Source organism: Mixophyes fleayi, chromosome 6 (assembly GCF_038048845.1).
Source record: "Mixophyes fleayi isolate aMixFle1 chromosome 6, aMixFle1.hap1, whole genome shotgun sequence".
Classification (NCBI taxonomy): domain Eukaryota; kingdom Metazoa; phylum Chordata; class Amphibia; order Anura; family Limnodynastidae; genus Mixophyes; species Mixophyes fleayi.
The window spans coordinates 144,698,465-144,719,254 of NC_134407.1; the positions used below are offsets into that span (position 1 = coordinate 144,698,465).

A 20,790-nucleotide genomic window follows, 5' to 3' on the forward strand; every position below is an offset into this window, starting at 1 on the left:
TTTTCATATGCTAAAGAGTGTGTGTAGGTGTAGAATATTGGACACCAAAATAAAACAATCACCCTTATATAATACACGTTATGTAGGGTTTCATGTTTTCCTTTTTCTTCCTTTTATAAAGACATATGCCTTCTGGAAACTATTTTAGATAATGTATCCATCTTCTGCACACACTACATCCAATATTTCAATTACAAGAAAGCAAGAAAAAAAAGGATTTGAGCCATTAAGTGAATACTGAATCTTGAGTCAGCGATTTGTCTCTTTAACATAATGTTCCACTGCCAACGAAATTAGCTGCACAATCAGAGTTTTTCTCATTCTTGCCAAAGTTGCATGATTTGCTAACACAAAGTAGAACGTTTCTGCTTGGTTTGTAAGAGATATCAACGGCTAAAATGGTTATTAAAAAAATAAGTATATTAATATTATTCATTTCTTAATTTTTATTAAATAAAATATTACAAGGAACATACACCAATCCACCATAATATTAAAACCACTGATAAGCGAAGTGAATAACATTGATCATCTCGTTACAATAGCACGTGTCAAGGGGTGGGATAATTTAAGCAGCAAGTGAAAAGTCAGTTGTTGAAGTAGGAAAAATGGGCAAGCTTAAGGATCTGAGCGACTTTGATGAGGACCAAAGTTGTGTTGACTAAAAGACTGGGTCAGAGCAACTCCAAAATGGCAGGTTCCCAATATGCAGTGGTTAGTACCTACCCAAAGTGGTATTAGTAAGGACAACCAGCAACAGGGTTATGGGCACCCAAGGTCATGGATGCATGTAGGGAGCAAAGGCATCTCTTCCAATCCCACAGAAGAGCTCCTGTAGCACAAATTCCTAAAAAAAAGTTAATGCTGGCTATAATAGAAAGGTGTCAGAACATACAGTGCTTCACAGCCTGCTGCGTATGGGGTCAGCATGGGTCAGAGTGCCCATGCTGACCCCTATCAACCCCTGAAAGCACCTACAATGTGCACCGTGAGAGCCAGAACTAGACCATGGATTCAAGGAAGAAGTTGGCCTGGTCTGATGAATCACATTTTCTTTAACGTCATGTGGACGGCTCAATGTGTATGCGTTGTTTAACTGTGGAAGAGATGGCACTAGGATGCACTATGGGAAGAAGGCAAGCCGTGGAGGCAGTGGGATACTCTGGACAATGCTCTGGTGGAAAACTTTAGGTCCTGGCATTCATGTGGATGTTACTTTGAAAAGTAGCACCTAACTTAACATTGTTGCAGACCAAGTACACCCCTTCATGGCAACGTATATCCTAGCCAATAATGCACCCTGCCACACTACAAAAATTGTTCAGGAATGGTTTGAGGAACATGACAAAGAGTTCAAGGTGTTGACTTGGCCTCCAAATTCCACAGATCTCTATCAGATCTAGCATCTTTGAAATGAGCTGGAAAAACAAGTTCCTGTCATGGAGGCCCCACCTCGCAACTTACAGGACTTAAAGGATCTGCTGGTAGCATCTTGGTGCCAGATAACACAAGACACGTGCAGAAGTCTTGTGGAGTTCATGCCGCAACCGTTCAGAGCTGCTTTGGTGCCATGAGGGGGACCCACACAATATTAGGCAGGTGGTTTTAATGCTGTGGCTCATTGGTGTATATCACATGCAGTGTTCAAGTATCATATATCAGGGGCAAATTAAGGATTTCTAGAGAATAGAGAGGGGTTTAGAAAGGCTTGGTTGCAGAAAAAAAAGCAAAGAAAAAAACAAAACCCAATAACACTTGCTGCAATAGTAATAAAAATAGACAAGTACATTCTATATATAAATGTAATAAAATGTCTGGTATACGTATACAGTAAGAGTAAATGTAGAAGGAAATTTGAACTACTGAATAAGTGACCCTTAAGATGATTAATAGTTTATTGAACTAACGTGTGTACACTGAACTTGCATTATTGCTGATATACTGTTTGGCCATTTATCTGTGGATGATGATCTGCCATTGGGGCATGTGTGTTCTTATGTCAAACAACTGTTTTTCAATTAATTATGTGAGTTTTGCCAAGTTCAACATATTAATAAAAAGTATCTAAAGACTTGCATAGAATATCTTGAATGAAATATGATATTCTTGTAACAAGTTTTTGTGACAATATTGAATGTGAGCTTTAGCTGGCCTATGTAAATGCCAGCAAGACTTCTATTTTTAGTTCCATTAAATACATTATAGAATTAAGGTTATTTGGTTTTACATTCATCACACACTAGACTTGTTTGAAATATTGAATGTAATAATGTATGTTAAACATGAACAAAAAGGAGGCATTGTCAGGCATATAAAACCTTATTTGGTTTACAATAGATTGGTTTAAAGGGAGAACCAAAGGATTCCTCAGTAAGAGTGTCAGCTCTTCACAAAAAAAGCTTGGGGATGGCATAATTGGTAAGGCAAGGGCAATAGCGAACTGCTTGTTATTGGCTCAGTGCGAATTCTCTGCTGATGCTGATCATTAGATAGCAAAAAAATGGTTAGAACTATGGGAGTAAGTGCATGTGATGTATGCTTAGCATAAGCTGGACGCATTTATAACTGGTGCAGACCTGCATGTATCTTGCAGCTTTGCATATGCACACAATGGTGGCTTATTTAGTAAGCACAATTAGTGTCTGTGATTTGGGGCTCAATTGCATCCTAGTAGGCCCATAAAGAGAAATGCTTCCCGTACAAAGAATAACTGTACAGTTTCGAAATCAGATAAGATTCTTAAATAGGTTATAAAATGTATGCAGAATAATCACATTGGGCACTAAACCGAATTTACTACACTAGTGTGCTCTCAACTTTTAAACTTCATATCCAATAGGTGTATACTGGAAACATTTTTAAACAGACTGGTCTTTTCAATTTAGGTTTTTCCATCTGTATTCATAAAGGAGGAAAAATTGCAAGAAATAGGTTGTGCAATTGGTTGTACACAAAATTAAATGTTACCTGTCCAACACGGGACAATGTACAGTTACACTTAAACAAGAGTGAGACAGATAAAGCAATTAAGACTCTTCCCTCCTGTCTCCTCACCTGTTCTTCTGCTCCGTGTTTTTTGCATCAGCCTGCCTGGAGTTTCTGAAGTATTGGTACTTTTTGTTTATTGTTCTGTACTGTTATACCCTGTATAGTCTACTGTTTGTACTGTGTACGGCGCTGCGGAAGCCTTGTGGCGCCTAACAAATAAAGGATAATAACAATAATAATAAGACTGATAATGCCCCTGGCACAGATGGCATTCATCCATGTGTGCTGCAGGAATTTCATTCAGTAAGTGATAGATGGCTAATTCTTATATTTTTGAACTTCCTCATAACTGTGTCAGTGGGATAAGATTGGCAGAAAGCAGATGTGGCACCATTCTTTAAAATGAATCAAAATTAGAACCATGAAATAAGAGTCGGACTTCAATTGTGGAAAAAGAAACACCATTCTGAAATATATTGTAGAAAATAATTTGATAATGTCACGTTCAACCAATATTATTTGGTTTTATGAGGTGGTATGTTTCATACTAAGGGCTAGATTTACTAAACGGCGGGTTTGAAAAAGTGGAGATGTTGTCTATAGCAACCAGATTCTAGCTGTCATTTATTTGGTACATTCTATAAAATGATAGCTAGAATCTGATTGGTTGCTATAGGCAACATCTCCACTTTTTCAAACCCGCAGTTTAGTAAATCTAGCCCTAAGGGTCTGTTTATAACTGAGTGAACAGCCCTAAAGCTGGCAATAAATGTGACTTCACCCTATGTAAGAAAGCCACCATGGAAGTGAAGGCTATGGCTGGGTTTCTCTGGCAGAAGCCTTCGCGAGAGTCTCTGGTAAAGCTTCCCCATTTCAAAGTATGAGGATACCTACTATCATGTGCAACGGCAGTACAAATACCACCACTGTGCAAATTATGCTACTGGTATCAGAGAATAACCATACAAAAATATGCTTCATATTTAAAATAAAGCATTTTTTCAGTTTTTGTTTAAAGTTTATTTTATATATAACTTTATTGTTGTTCCAGAGCGCACGCGCGAGCCAGCAAGTCGACTTATATGTGCGAAGATTTACCCCAGACTGACCTGGCCATCAGTAAGAGGCCTCTTCCTGCAGACAGCCAGTACCGCCAAAGAGCAGATCATCGCTTACCTATCCTAACAAAATTGAAATCAGAAATTGCGATAAAGGTGCAGCTATAGCCTGGGCTAAAGTTATTTTTGATGTACAACAGGGATCATTATAGGGCGTTGTCCTATTGAATTGTTTTGTTATTAACCTTGTAAATGGCCGAAAAACTTAGGCTTCCATATTTAGTTATTAATACAGAGCAGGATAGTAACTGTCAACTGTCTACTAAAAGATCTATACAAAATGGAAAGCTGTAAAATGACAGATAAAACTAATGTAGATAAATGTAAGGTTATGCACCTAGGGCATGGTGACAACTGTGCTACTTACGTATAAAATGTAAAATAAATGGGAATACCCAGATGGAAAAGGACTACTAGTTGACAGACAGCTGAGAAGCCTCGCACAGTGCCAGGCAGTGGCTGCAAAGGCGAATAAAATCCTGGGCTGCATAAAATGTTGGATGGGTTAAGAGTTGTGTAACTTCCTTAATAAAGGGGCTGTTAGATAAATTATAAAGATAGGTTAGAAAAACTGGGTTTGTTTACTATGGAAGAAAAGAGTCTTAGAGATAACTTCCTTAATATGTATAAATATATCTGAGGTGAATGAAAAAAATTGTTTAAAGAACATCCTGTGCCAAGGTCCATATAGAGGACAAGGAATCATTAATTGTGGATGGAAGAAAGATTTCTTCATCGGCATAGGGAGGAGTTATTTACTATAGGAAGGTGAAGCTGTGAAATTTCTGAGCACATGAAGCGGTGATGACATATTAACTAAAAGAAATAAAAAATGGATGTCTTTATTGCAATAAATGGTATATGTAGCTATACTTTGTAGAGATCATTCTAGAACAGGGGTCAGGGAACTTTTTTACCTTTTACCCCCAAATATATTTAGATACGCCGACGTTACCCCCTTGTTTTGAAAGGACGGAAATCATATATTATTAATTATTGGAATTCAAAATTTTATTGAATCTATTCAAAATTTATTTGAAAGCTTCAATTTCAGGTTTTGGAGAAATTAGTTTGCTTAATTTTTGATATGAGAGCATCAATATTGGGGCATTTTTATGTCAGAGCAATTTGGATACAGTCTTCAGCGTCCAATAGATTTTTCTGCTTTTTTTAAATGTTCGTTAGAGAGGAAAATCCTTGTTCGCAAAGGTAGGTTGTTGTAGGAGGAAGCAACTTTCTGACTGCCTCCTCATGTGCAATTTTGAATGCCTTTGCAGCTGTTGACATCCAAAAATATGACAGATCTGCTTTGTTTTCAAATGCAATACGTGCTTCATTATTGCCTCGAAGCTCAAGAACTGCTTCTGCCAACCCTTGAGGCTCTTCTGGTACAACAGCAATTTCACATTTAAAGGGGTCTACAATCCAACTGACAACATGTGAATCGGCAGCATTACCCCCAGGAATTTCATTTTTACCCCATTTGGGGTAATTTACCCCTGTTCCCTGACCAATGTTCTAGGGGAAGTGAGCCAGGAAATGTATCAGATGGATATTTTTGGGGTAAGCATAAATTTGTCTCCCCCTAGGAGGCTACATAGGCAACTGTCACACTGGGGACTTTTGTTTTACCCTGCTCTGGATCAACACAATTAGAATTTGCGAAAGGTTGAACTTGATGGACCCATGTATTGTTATCAACATTGCTAACTAAGGAACTTGCACAAATACTTTATTTTCCACACTGAGTAATAACTATGTTTGCCTGAGACACAGAATAAATCAGTGTTCAGTATGTGTGGTGTCCTTTACCTTACAGACTCTCTAGCACTGTTCTCTGTTCAGACATTCGCAGACAGACCTCTTTCCAGCTGGGACTGTGCCGCCTGCAGACAGCAGACGTGTACTGAGGTGTGAGTAAGAGTCTGTGACAGCATCAGAGCAGAGAGCAGACAGAGGCGCGAAGGCTGTACCTGAAACCAAGAGATGAAGGGAAGGGCTTTGAATAAGAGGAAAGAGAAGCATTCTAGAAAGTCTGGCGGGAAAAGATATAAAGGAGGAAATAAAAGTCGGATGTAGCTAGTGTGTCTGGTCCAATCAGTCTCCTACCTCTATCAGAGCAGAAAGAGCCACAGACAGTAAAATGATAGAGCACATTCCACTACAGGCTGCCGACACACAGCTGGAAGAGCCTTGAAGACTGATATCAATTTTATTTTAATACCAGTCTGAACTGTCTCAATTCCACCACTGCCTATGGGCACACTAAGCTGAGAATGCCCAATCTTATCAGATTGAGGGGGCTAAGCACGTTTAGGCTCGGTCAGCACAAGACAAGCCAGGAACATGAAGTGTGGTGGGATGTCACTGCTCAGGGGTCTAAAACCACATTTCAAACTGCAGAAGAATTCATACAAGATCTGAAACGGAACATTGGAAAATGAGTGCAGCCTCCTTCACCACTGGGTGCAGAGATGAATAGTCAGAGCTCCCATTATGATTTTGGCCTGGGGGGGTGACGTCTCCTCTTCCTTGCATCTTCACAAACAGACTGAATTCATTGATGACAAAGAACTACATATTCCATTCCATAACAGATTAACCCGTTCACTGGCAGTAAACATCCGAAAGGGCATTTTAATGCAGCCCTGTGCTCCATTCCAGTCAAACTCGGGCACAATTCAGTAAGTTTCTTTTAAAGTACAGCTAGGACAGCTAATCCAAATTTACAAGTTTTATTATATGAAAGAGCTATAAATAACTTAAATATATATTTAATGTGGCTATTGTAATGAAATTTACACCAAATGTCACCAACAACCGTTGCAATCCACACATGCAAAGAAATTAAACCATAGATGTCCATAATTTAAGTTGTGTGTAATAATGTGAAATGAAAAGGGGAATTTGGAGACCCATATTCCAACTGGCTTTGCACTGCCTAAGCTGCCCACCCTCCAGTGTGTACTCGGAAAGAGCAGCCGGGAACCCTGTCAGCAATTGGCGTAGGAGGCTTCTTCCTCAAAATGTGGAAAAGATGATGTTCATAAAAATGAACTTCAAGTTCCACAAGGAAGGCCTTTCCTGCCAATTGCATCAAAATACTGAGACTTCTGTAATGGTGGATTCCAGTGGTGATGAATTAATAATGTGTGAGAATGATGTACACACTGATAAGGGTGAGGATGAGGCTGAGGATGATGACAACAACATCTTGCCACAGTAGAGCTCATTAACACCACTGTTACCTTAGGTGCCTTAAGCCCATTGTTTGCTTGTTTTGTGGAGGCCCAAACAAACCAAGCACTTCAGCCACAAGGATTGGCACTTTTGTGGCTGAAGTGCTTGGTTTGTTAAAGTGTGCATGTCCTTTTTAAGATCCAACATAAGGGTAGGTGGGAGGGCCCAAGGACAATTCCATCTTCCACCACTTTTCCTTTCAGCTACCACTGTGTGCCAATGTTACCTACATGTACTATATATTGTTGTGTGCTTAGCAAAATTCTCAGACACCCTTTGATGATGCAGATGACTCAGCACAACATTTTGACATCTGGTCTTGTCTACTGTAAAATAATTGACCAGAATTAGTGACACCTCTGCTGTAACACCTGATCCTACTATCAACTATCAACATCCAAAGAACGGTGGAGGATTATTTTTAATTTTTTTAAACGGTATAAAGATAACAGTTTTATTAACAAAGAACAACGGTGCTTGCAGAAGTAATGTAAGCATGGATGTCTGAATAGACATGTATTTGTATTACCTTTCACTTTGCTGCTGTTTCATCAGTATTGCACAAAGTGTTTGTAATCAGCACTTTACGTCAAAGGTACCTAACTAACTACAGGAAGTTCCAGTAATACAAAACAAAACACATCTTCTTAAATAGACACATCTGGATAATCAATCATTTATTTATAATGCACCACAAAAGGTCCACAGCATTGTACATGATATACAGACAGCAATGATCTATAACACATTACATAATACATTAACAGCAAAATGCAAAGACCAGACATACCAAATAAACAAAAAAAAATGCACAGATAACATGGAAATGTAGAGTTATTTACAGGACAGTGAGTGAGAGTGATTTTAATGTCCAACATGAAGTAGGCCTGCGCTCAAGAAAACAGGGCTAAGGAAGCAGGCCAAGAATTACAAAGGGTGACGGAAAGGTAGTCAGAGAACACAAGGAAAGAGGGCCCTACACATGAGAACTTACATCCTAAAGGGAAGGGGAAGACACAAAGGTGGTACCAAGTGGGTGAGTTGAGGTGGTAGCCAAGACAAGGAAGTTAAGAAGAGGGCTGATGGGCTTTAATGAGTCTTAAGGGTAGGCTTGAAACTTTGAAGCAGGAGTGGGAAGAGGTATTCAGTGAAGTAGTGAGGTTGTGGTCATTGGTAGAATGGAGGGGGCAGCAAGGAGTATGGGCAAAAATGAGGTTGGAGATGTAGGGGAATGGGAAGGATTGGTTGAGAGCTTTATAGGAGTGGATGAGAACAATTATCTCAGTCTTAGAAATATGTAGTTTAAGAAAGTGCTGGGACATCCAAGATGAGATGGTTGAGACAACAGGAGCCATGATACATAAGAGAATGGGAGAGGTCAGCATACAAGTGGTACTGGGGGCCAAAGAAGCAGACAAGATAACCAAGTGATGAAGTGTAGAGGGAGTGTTCAGGTGTAGAGACTAAGAAGGAGCAGTTGATGAGGTAAGAGGAAAACCAAGAGAGGACAGTGTTACAAAGGCCTATATATTGGAGAGTGTTAGCAAAAGGAGGATGTGGTCAATAGTATCCAAAGCAGCAGAGAAAAATAAGAAATGTCCCTTATATTTAGCAAATAAAAGGTCATTAGTGAGCTTAGTGAGGGCAGTTTCGATGGAGTGGAATGATCGAAATTCGGATTGGAGTGGGTCAAGTATGGAGATAAGAAATAAGAGACGAGATGGTTGTAGAAAACCCGTTCGAGAAGTTTGGAACCAAAAGTAAGGAGGGAGATAGAGCGGTAATTAGAGAGAGAGGCAGGGTCAAAGAATGTTTTTTTAAGTATGGGGAGATGAGATCAAATTTAAAGAAGGAGAGCAAGATATCAGAGGAGAGGATAGGTTGAGGAATTTAGCAAGGTAAATAGCAGACCTCAAGACAGACGGAGCTGAAGAGGTAAGAGGGAATGGGGTCAAGTGGGTAGGCGGAGTGGGGTGAGGAGGATAAAAGGGCGCAGACTTTATCTGCATATACTGGAGTGAAGGAAGAGAAAGAGGTTGGGCAAGCAAGTGGGGGCGACAATGGGGAGCAGGGGATGGCAATAGCGTCCACAGAGTAGGGTGGGGTGGATAGTGGGTGCAAGTGGGACATAAGTGTCTGATGTGTGCCTGGGGTAAACCGGATCCATACTGGGGCTGAGCTACATGGATCTTAAGATGCGCACAGCTTGCCGTATTGGCATAAATATATAATTTTTACATATGGTTTTTTAAATGTAAATTACACCTTTTTGCCATCAACTCTGTATCACACCCTAGGAGTTTTATTAAATTACAGGATTAGCAGTACTTTTCTTTTATATCCTTTTTTTTATACAATATAATACACATCAGGGTTTTATCATGGTATCAAAACTTTTAAATATATTTCTGAAAGTCATTAGGAAATTGGTATATTAAATATCTTGTATTTTAGATCTGTTGTTCTTCATTTACCTGCCAGGTGAGAGTCCTCGCAATGACTCATGTACAGTTTTGAGAATGACACAAATATTATATTTCACAAAGTCTGCTGCAAATTTATGGCAATTTGCATATACTCTAGAATGTCATGAAGAGTGATCAGATGAATTGCAATTCATTTCAAAGTCCCTCTTTGCCATGACAATGAACTTTATCCCCAAAACAACATTTCCACTGCATTTCAGCCCTGCCACAAAAGGACCCGCTGACATCAGGTCAATGATTCTCTCAATAACACAGCTGAGAGTGTTGACGAGGACAAGGCTGGAGATCACTATGACATGCTGATTGAATTAGAATAACAGACTGTAAGCTTTACAAGGAAGGTGGTGCTTGAAATCATTATTCTTCCTCTGTCGGTCAATCCTCAAGAAGCGGGTGGACAAACAAAAACCCACAAATTCTGACAAACTCCAAGCATTGATTAGGCAAGATTGGGCAGCCATCAGTCAGTATGAGGTCCAGAAGTTGATTGACAGCATGTCAGGGCGAATTGCAGAGGTCTTCAAAAAGAAGGATCAACACTGCAAATATTGACTCTTTGCATAAACTTAATGTAATTGTCAATAAAAGCCTTTGACACATATGAAGTCCTTCTAATTTTACTCCATTATACCAACATTATACATCTGACGAAAGGTCTAAAAACAATGAAGCAGCAAACTTTGTGAAAACCAATACTTGTGTCATTCTCAAAACTTTTGACCATGGCTGTACAATGTTAAGTTTCAGGACTCTTCTATGCACAAATACACAGCCTTTCTCTACCCCCATGGGACCAGTGCCATTGTCTCTTTAGTCCTTTCTGTTCGAATGGCTGCAGCACTCATCCAATCAGAACCTGGCATTCTTTCCCCCAAAGGGGAAATCTCCTTAAGTAGATACAAAACAGGAAATCATTTTCTAGAGATTTGTGCATGACGCAATGGCACTTGGCAACTAGCATTCATCATGATGGTTTATTATATATATATATATATATATATATATATATATATATGTTTGTTTGTTTGTTTTGTTGAGTAATATCTTCCACAGCTCTCAAGGTAAGCTGCCAAATCTTGCATACTTATTTAGTATCGAAAAAGTAAGGCCACATTAAACCTATTAGACCACAATGTGACAAAGCGACAGATATTGAAAACATCATTTTTGGGTTGTAAACAATTGTTTGATTGCTGGAAGGAAACCTTGCGACAACACGACATAACGACAACACCACAGAGCAACAATTTTTTTTTTCTAAATAGCACATTTGGTCTATTTACCAAATAATTTGCTAATACATAAAAAGTGCTACACATTACAAATCAGACCCATGCAACGCCGGGAGACCCTACTTGTATACAGTAATATCTCATCTAAAAGTATAATAAATGATAGTATAATTTATATTATACAGTAGTGGACCAAAGTCCTCTGTCTGATGCGACAACATTCTTATCATCCCTTATTCAAACTAGCATAAACATTTGTATTAGTGTACTGAACATTAGAAGAAACAGTTATTGTATTGTTAATCATTATTAGACATAGAAATAAGACAGGCTTATGCAGTGACAAAACAAGTATTTTGATAGATTCACCTCCTATATTCTGATAAATGGAGATATTGCCTTATCATCTGCCCTTTCCTAATTTATTTTATTTTGAAGCACAGTTAATAACACTCAGATCCCCACCAGAGGACTTCCGCTCTGTGCCCACTTAGAACAGAGATTCCCCCTCAGCAGAAGAACAAGGACAGCCTGTCTGTGGAGAACAATTAAAGGGCTCATCTCCATCTCACACTTAGACACACGCTGTTTCACAGCTGGGCTTTTACCCAGTCTCAGAGGTCTGAAACAGTGTGACATTCACAGGTCCAAATGCCTCTCCTCAGAAACACTTCCAAGTTACTGCAGACACAGCCTAAGAATGTGTCAGGAAATAGCTGTCCGTGTGTCTAATTGTAGCACATTGAATGACCAGAGGATGCTGAAAATCACAGGGCATGGAAATAAACAAGCGTTTTAGTCTGCCTCAAAAAGAAGCATTTAAATCTGGCATATAAAGATCTCCCATAATCACTTGACTACTTTTTTGGAACTTAGAGGTCCAAAGGGCAAGTGCAGGGGTGTGATGACATCGTTGCGCAGCGGGGATGGTGTATGATGACCCAATGAATTGCATCATAAGGACCCACCAGGCGAGTTGCTGTCCTCCCTCTTTACAAGAGAAGGGGCTGGATCTGCGAGGGTGACCTACGCTCCCAGGGGTCCGGGAGGATTCCCCGAAATTCGGAGGTGTCACAGACGCTCCGGGAGAGTAGGCAAGTATGCCCATAATTTTTAAATGATAATCCTGGGATCCCATGTAATCTGGAATTTGCTCAGGCCTAAAATCCACTACTTTCTTTTAGGTTCCAAAACAGTTAAACAGTGACTGGAAGCTATTCCAATGCATTTTGTTAATAAAGTGAATAAGTCGGGTCACTTACGGGAGTATAAGTATTGTGAGCTAAACAATTTTCACTGGAAAAAAATCTGGTTTGAAACACATTTGTAAACATATGTGGATTCCAATTTACAGTTTGAAGTTTGCGGCTCGTGTTTGCCATGCACATCTAAGTTTGCTTAAAAAATGTACTAAAGAGATGCCTGTTGGAGCTTAAATGGATACATTTTAATTAGAACAGCAAACATTGGTGTGTTCGAGTTCAATGTTCACATTGATAGTCGAACATGTTCGAGAATGGTCAACCAAGTTCGAGCATTCTCCTTACTGAAATTTAGCTCATACTTTTTAGTTTATTTAAAGTAGGGATGTGCACCGGCCACTTTTGGGGTTTGGGGTTTTGGGTTTTGGGTTCTGGTTACCTTAAGGTTTTGGGTTCTAATGTGTTTTGCCAAAACACCCTCCTCAAGGTTTTGGGTTTTGGGTTTTGGGTTCTGATTTTTTTTTAAAAAAGCATAAAAACTAATAAAATTCTGTTTTTTTGTTTGTTTTCACTCCTACGCTATTATTAACCTCAATAACATTAATTTTCACTCATTTCCAGTCTATTCTGAACACCTCACACCTCACAATATTGTTTTTAGGCCAAAAGGTTGCATCAAGGTAGCTGGATGACTAAGGTAAGCGATACAAGTGGGCGGCACAAACACGTGGCCCATCTAGGAGTGGCACTGAAGTGGCAGACAGGATGGCAGTTTGAAAAACTAGGCCCCAAAGAGAACATAATGCCAAAAAAAGAGGTGCATGATGGAATTGTCCTTGGGCCCTCCCACCCACCCTTGTGTTGGTGAAATAGGACATGCGCACTTTAACAAACCAATCATTTCAGTGACAGTACCAATGGACTTATATACTGCAGGAACAGTGAACGTAGTTATATTGCAGTACCAATGGACTTATATACTGCAGGAACAGTGAACGTAGTTATATTGCAGTACCAATGGACTTATATACTGCAGGAACAGTGAACGTAGTTATATTGCAGTACCAATGGACTTATATACTGCAGGAACAGTGAACGTAGTTATATTGCAGTACCAATGGACTTATATACTGCAGGAACAGTGAACGTAGTTATATTGCAGTACCAATATACTTGTATACTGCAGGAACAGTGAACGTAGTTATATTGCAGTACCAATGGACTTATATACTGCAGGAACAGTGAACATAGTTATATTGCAGTACCAATGGATTTATATTAGGGATGAGCGCGCTCGGATTTCTGAAATCCGAGCCCACCCGAACGTTGCGGATCCGAGTCGGATCCGAGACAGATCCGGGTATTGGCGCCAAATTCAAAAGTGAAACTGAGGCTCTGACTCATAATCCCGTTGTCGGATCTCGCGATACTCGGATCCTATAAATTCCCCGCTAGTCGCCGCCATCTTCACTCGGGCATTGATCAGGGTAGAGGGAGGGTGTGTTAGGTGGTCCTCTGTGCTGTTTAGTTCTGTGCTGTTTAGTTCTGTGCTGTTTAGTGCTGTGCTGTGCTGTGCTGTGCTGTGTTCTGCAGTATCAGTCCAGTGGTGCTGTGTGCTGTGCTCTGTCCTTCTGAGGTCAGTGGTGCTGCTGGGTCCTGTGCTGTGTCCTGTTCAGTCCAGTGGTGCTGTGTCCTGTGCTCTGTGCTTCTAAGGGCATAGTTATTTCCCCAATATTCCCCTGTGTTTAAAAAAATAAAAAAAAGTTTTTTTTATAAAATACCAAAAACTACTTTAATATTTTTTAATTACCACAAAATTTTCACAACCAATCCTGCAGTATAAGCCCATTGGTACTGCAATATTACCAAGTTCACACATTCAGCAGTAAAAGTCCAGTGGTACTGCAATATTACAAAGTTTACACATTCTGCAGTATCAGTCCAGTGGTGCTGTGTCCTGTGCTCTGTCCTGCTGAGTTCCGTAGTGCTGCTGGGTCCTGTGCCGTGTCCTGTTCAGTCCAGTGGTGCTGTGTCCTGTGCTCTGTGCTTCTAAGGGCATAGTTATTTCCCCATTATTCCCAAGTTTGTAAAAAATAAAAAAAAAGTAAAAAAAAATAAAAAAATTAAAAAAAAAAAAAAATATATAATAATTATAACCAAATTTGCAAAACCAATCCAGCATTATAAGTCCATTGGTACTGCAATATTACCAAGTTCACACATTCAGCAGTAAAAGTCCAGTGGTACTGCAATATTACAAAGTTTACACATTCTGCAGTATCAGTCCAGTGGTGCTGTGTCCTGTGCTCTGTCCTGCTGAGTTCCGTAGTGCTGCTGGGTCCTGTGCCGTGTCCTGTTCAGTCCAGTGGTGCTGTGTCCTGTGCTCTGTGCTTCTAAGGGCATAGTTATTTCCCCATTATTCCCAAGTTTGTAAAAAATAAAAAAAAAGTAAAAAAAAATAAAAAATTTAAAAAAAAAAAAATATATATAATAATTATAACCAAATTTGTAAAACCAATCCAGCATTATAAGTCCATTGGTACTGCAATATTACCAAGTTCACACATTCTGCAGTATCTTGTGCTACATATAATGGAGAGCAAAAATTTGGAGGATAAAGTAGGGAAAGATCAAGACCCACTTCCTCCTAATGCTGAAGCTGCTGCCACTAGTCATGACATAGACGATGAAATGCCATCAACGTCGTCTGGCAAGCACGATGCCCAATCTCCTAGTACAGGGCATGTAAAATCCTAAAAGCCCAAGTTCTCAAAAAACAGCAAAAAAAGAAACTTAAAATCATCTGAGGAGAAACGTAAAGTTGGCAATATGCCAATTACGACAAGTAGTGGCAAGGAACGGCTTAGGCCCTGTCCCGTGTTCATGACTAGTGGTCCAACTTCACCCAAGGATCAAAGCCCTCCTCCCCCCCCTACAAAAAATTTAAGAGAGTTATGCTGTCAGCAACAACAACAAAACAGCAAAGAACTCTGCCTTCTAAACAGATGACATCACAAATCCCCAAGGCGAGTCCAAGGGTGTTGTTGGTTGTGAACCCTGACCTTCCCATCACTGTACGGGAAGAGGTGACTCCATCCAGCATTTGCAGCACGCCCTCTGCATATGCTGGAAGGATCACCCACAGTCCAGTTACAGATTTGGCTAATGAAGGTGTGAATGTTGTGCACTGGGAGGAGGATATTGATGTAGCTGGCGCTGAGGAGGATGTTGATGATTATGATGCAGACAGATACCAAATTGCATTTCTCAATTTCTATTTATATTCTAGATTATATAACGGCTGAAAAGTTTTCATTATTTAAAACAAGAGGTTTTGACGTGCTAGAATTAGTGTAGTGTTAAGATGTTATAAACACTACACTTGGAAATTGGAGGAGGTAATGTGGCCCCGGTATCAAATTGGGTACCGGGGCCACCCCACTATGCAGTCCAGATACTTGTTTGGTGGAATTCCGACACGTGGAGGGTTTTTAAATTATATTGTGGCCTCGGTACCAAATTGTGTACCGGGGCCACCACACTACGCAGTCAAGATACTTGTTTGGTGGAATTCAGACCAGTTGAGGGTTTTATTATTATATTGTGTGGACCACTCTATCTATACCACACTACAACTCTATACCACTCTATTTCCTACTTTAATTCTATTTAATTCTATTTCCTACTTTAATTCTATTACTAATTAATTAACATAAAGAGGAACAAAAAAAACCAATTTTACCAAAAGTATAATATGACTTAGACTTACAAACACTACACTTGAAAGATCGTGCCTTTAAATGAAAAAGTAAGTCTTCATTGCACGACTATGTGCAACAGGGACAGTTTTTTTCTTTACAAAGTCAACTAATAACACTTGGACCCTGTCTGTCTTTAACATACTTAATGGGATCTCAATGACGAATTGTCTGTAGCATGTTTGGAGGAGGTATTGTGGCCCCGGTATCAAGTTGGGTACCGGGGCCACCCCACTACGCAGTCCAGATACTTGTTTGGTGGAATTCTGACACGTGGAGGGTGTATTTATTTTATTGTGGCCCCGGTATCAAGTTGGGTACCGGGGCCACCCCACTACGCAGTCCAGATACTTGTTTGGTGGAATTCTGACACGTGGAGGGTGTATTTATTTTATTGTGGCCCCGGTATCAAGTTGGGTACCGGGGCCACCCCACTACGCAGTCCAGATACTTGTTTGGTGGAATTCTGACACGTGGAGGGTGTATTTATTTTATTGTGGCCCCGGTATCAAGTTGGGTACCGGGGCCACCCCACTACGCAGTCCAGATACTTGTTTGGTGGAATTCTGACACGTGGAGGGTGTATTTATTTTATTGTGGCCCCGGTACCAAATTGTGTACCGGGGCCACCACACTACGCAGTCAAGATAGATAGATGCGTATCATAGATAAAGTACATTCAGTGGTGTGGGGCAAATTGAAAAATATTCAAAATGCACTGACATTATCAAAAACAAGAGGTTGTCACATGCTAAAACTCCAACATGTATATGATGGAGAGGATGGAGGAGCAGCCGTATGTGTAGTGTAATGCAGACCTGTTGAAGGTTTTTTATATATTTTATTGTGGTGCCCAGTGCCCACTCCTCTACGCAGTCCAGGTACATTTATTGGTGCGAATCAAACAAGTTGATGGTTTTCTTATTATATATATTGTGGTGACCCACTCCTCTACGCAGTCCAGGTACATTTATTGGTGCGAATCAAACAAGTTGATGGTTTTCTTATTATATATATTGTGGTGACCCACTCCTCTACGCAGTCCAGGTACATTTATTGGTGCGATTCATAAAAGTTCAGGGTTTTTAAGATATTGTGGTGACCCACTCCTCTACGCAGTCCAGGTACATTTATTGGTGCGATTCATAAAAGTTCAGGGTTTTTAATATATTGTGGTGACCCACTCCTCTACGCAGTCCAGGTACATTTATTGGTGCGAATCAAACAAGTTGATGGTTTTCTTATTATATATATTGTGGTGACCCACTCCTCTACGCAGTCCAGGTACATTTATTGGTGCGATTCATAAAAGTTCAGGGTTTTTAAGATATTGTGGTGACCCACTCCTCTACGCAGTCCAGGTACATTTATTGGTGCGAATCAAACAAGTTGATGGTTTTCTTATTATATATATTGTGGTGACCCACTCCTCTACGCAGTCCAGGTACATTTATTGGTGCGATTCATAAAAGTTCAGGGTTTTTAATATATTGTGGTGACCCACTCCTCTACGCAGTCCAGGTACATTTATTGGTGCGAATCAAACCAGTTGATGGTTTTCTTATTATATATATTGTGGTGACCCACTCCTCTACGCAGTCCAGGTACATTTATTGGTGCGATTCATAAAAGTTCAGGGTTTTTAATATATTGTGGTGACCCACTCCTCTACGCAGTCCAGGTACATTTATTGGTGCGAATCAAACAAGTTGATGGTTTTCTTATTATATATATTGTGGTGACCCACTCCTCTACGCAGTCCAGGTACATTTATTGGTGCGATTCATAAAAGTTCAGGGTTTTTAAGATATTGTGGTGACCCACTCCTCTACGCAGTCCAGGTACATTTATTGGTGCGAATCAAACAAGTTGATGGTTTTCTTATTATATATATTGTGGTGACCCACTCCTCTACGCAGTCCAGGTACATTTATTGGTGCGATTCATAAAAGTTCAGGGTTTTTAATATATTGTGGTGACCCACTCCTCTACGCAGTCCAGGTACATTTATTGGTGCGAATCAAACCAGTTGATGGTTTTCTTATTATATATATTGTGGTGACCCACTCCTCTACGCAGTCCAGGTACATTTATTGGTGCGATTCATAAAAGTTCAGGGTTTTTAATATATTGTGGTGACCCACTCCTCTACGCAGTCCAGGTACAATTATTGGTGCGAATCATAAAAGTTCAGGGTTTTTAATATATATTGTGGTGACCCACTCCTCTACGCAGTCCAGAAAGATACCTTGTTGCAACGTTTTGGACTAATAACTATATTGTGAGGTGTTCAGAATACACTGTAAATTAGTGGAAATGCTTGTTATTGAATGTTATTGAGGTTAATAATAGCCTAGGAGTGAAAATAAGCCCAAAAACTTGATTTTTAAACTTTTTATGTTTTTTTCAAAAAAAATCCGAATCCAATACCTTAAATCCGAACCGAGACCTTTCGTCAAGTGTTTTGCGAGACAAATCCGAACCTCAAAAATAACGAAAATCCGGATCCAAAACACAAAACACGAGACCTCAAAAGTCGCCGGTGCACATCCCTAATTTATATACTGCAGGAACAGTGAATGTAGTTATATTGCAGTACCAATGGACTTATATACTGCAGGAACAGTGAACGTAGTTATATTGCAGTACCAATGGACTTAGCAGGACAGATCACAGGACACAGCACCAATGGACTGAGCAGGACAGAGCACAGGACACAGCACCACTGGACTCAGCAGGACAGAGCACAGGACACAGCACCACTGGACTCAGCAGGACAGAGCACAGGACACAGCACCACTGAACTCAGCAGGACAGAGCACAGGACACAGCACCACTGGACTGAGTAGGACACAGCACAGGACAGCACCACGAGAAAGAGCAGGACAGAGGACACCTAACACACCCTCCCTCTTCCCTGATCAATGCCCGAGTGAAGATGGTGGTGGCAAGCGGGGAATATGAAGAATCCGGATCTCGCAAGATACGACGGCGGGATTATGACGGTAAGCCTCGTTTTCTGTTTTGCAGTCGGCGGGAATCCCCGAACAGTGCTCGGATCGGGCTCGGATCCGCACTGTTCGGGGGTATTCGGATTGCGAGAATCCGAGCCCGCTCATCCCTAATTTAAAGTTCAAGAATTTCCAGCTAATTTTCAAACTTTATATCAGATTTGATGAACCATGATTGAAAGACACTTTTAAAAAATTGAGCATCTCTATAAAGTACACATAGGTGTCACAGACATATACCTACTAACATGTCAAACGGTGAGAGACACTTAAGAATAATGTGAACAAATGCACTTTACCTTTAGTACAGTTATAGATATATGCACACTGGGCTTGATTCAAAAAGGAAAGTAAGGCAAAAAAATTAGTACGTTTTCTCCTTTAAAAAAACATGTTACAATGCAAGGGGTGAAAACTAGTTTATTATTTTGCACATAAGCTAAATACTGCCTGTTTTTCATGTAGCACACAAATACTTGGTAGCTTTGTTTTTACACTGAAGTGTAAAGTTGATCTAGGACATGCCCTACCCCAACTATCAATCTGTCCCTACATTTTAAATGTACCTCCCCCTCCAATGCAACATGGTTTTGCCAAGGTGCAAAGTTAATTTTTTTTTGCTTTACTTTCCTCAATGAATCAGACACACTGTGTTTATGTAATATTACTGAATTTGTCTTCCAAGCAAATCGTGAAGATACAGGTTGCTGTTTCACTAGCAAACAATTAAAACACAGAGGCACTTCACTTCATTCCTCATTAATGTCAATCAATGCTAGTAAAGCTTTCAGCTGCATGAACACTGATTCAACCTAAAAAATGGCTTCCCCTCCCCCAGGGTCATTTACAAATTATACCAGTTCTGCACTACAAAACATTTTGGTTTTGCACCGATGCGTTGGATGGTCCTCCCAGAGGTGAAGTCCAACTTCCTACCATTGCACCTCGCTGTGCCGAGCTTACAGACAGGTACCAGCTCTTGAACAGTCTGTGGAGGAGGCTGGAGTGAGTACCTTTATTTTACATGGGCAGAACATGTGCTTCACGGACAAATAAAAGACATGTTTATGGGCAGGAATTATTTTAATTATGCACTAATTATGAATTATGACTCTTGAATTATAAATATATCTGTTGTTCTATTACTTTTCTGAGCTAATTAATGCCTTAATGAGTGAAAAAAAATTAAGAAATGGGGAAGTAATCAGTGCTTTGACTTGACTTGACATCATGGAGAGGTGGGGGATGCATTGCAGGTGCAATGGGAATGCTGAGCCATAGAAGCAGATAGCAAAATGTGTCTACATTGGAAGCATTGTTGGCTAACCTTAGTTTTAGTGATATGTTTAGGCTAACAAGTATTTTTTTTCTAATACCCCCAAACAACTATTATAATGTTTCAGTTGAAGGTACCAAAACTACAACCATCAACTAACTTGATGATAGCGTAGGCAAAAACTGGTACCTTTAATTAGAGAAATGAAGGGGTTATGTGGTGGTAGGTATTAGAATAAATTCTTGTTAGATGATGGGGAATACGATTTTAAACATTCCATAAAGCTGAGTTAGCTATTAATCTAAGTTTAATCTAAGATGGTGAATATCACCAGATCCTGAACAGCATTAAGTACATTATATATTTTATATTAACTTCTCTGATTACAGCATTGAAAGATATTAATCCTGCGTTTCTTCAATTCTTGCTGAAGCTAAGCATTGTGGAAGATATACTCCAGTAATAGATGGCAAGCTGAA

General features: G+C 39.9%; 1 protein-coding gene across 4 annotated transcripts in view; it reads right to left on the reverse strand.

Moving 5' to 3' along the window:
* The window catches only part of COL20A1 (collagen type XX alpha 1 chain), a 113,421-nt gene that overhangs the window by 89,302 nt on the left and 3,329 nt on the right, over positions 1-20,790 (reverse strand). The window lies entirely within an intron of this gene.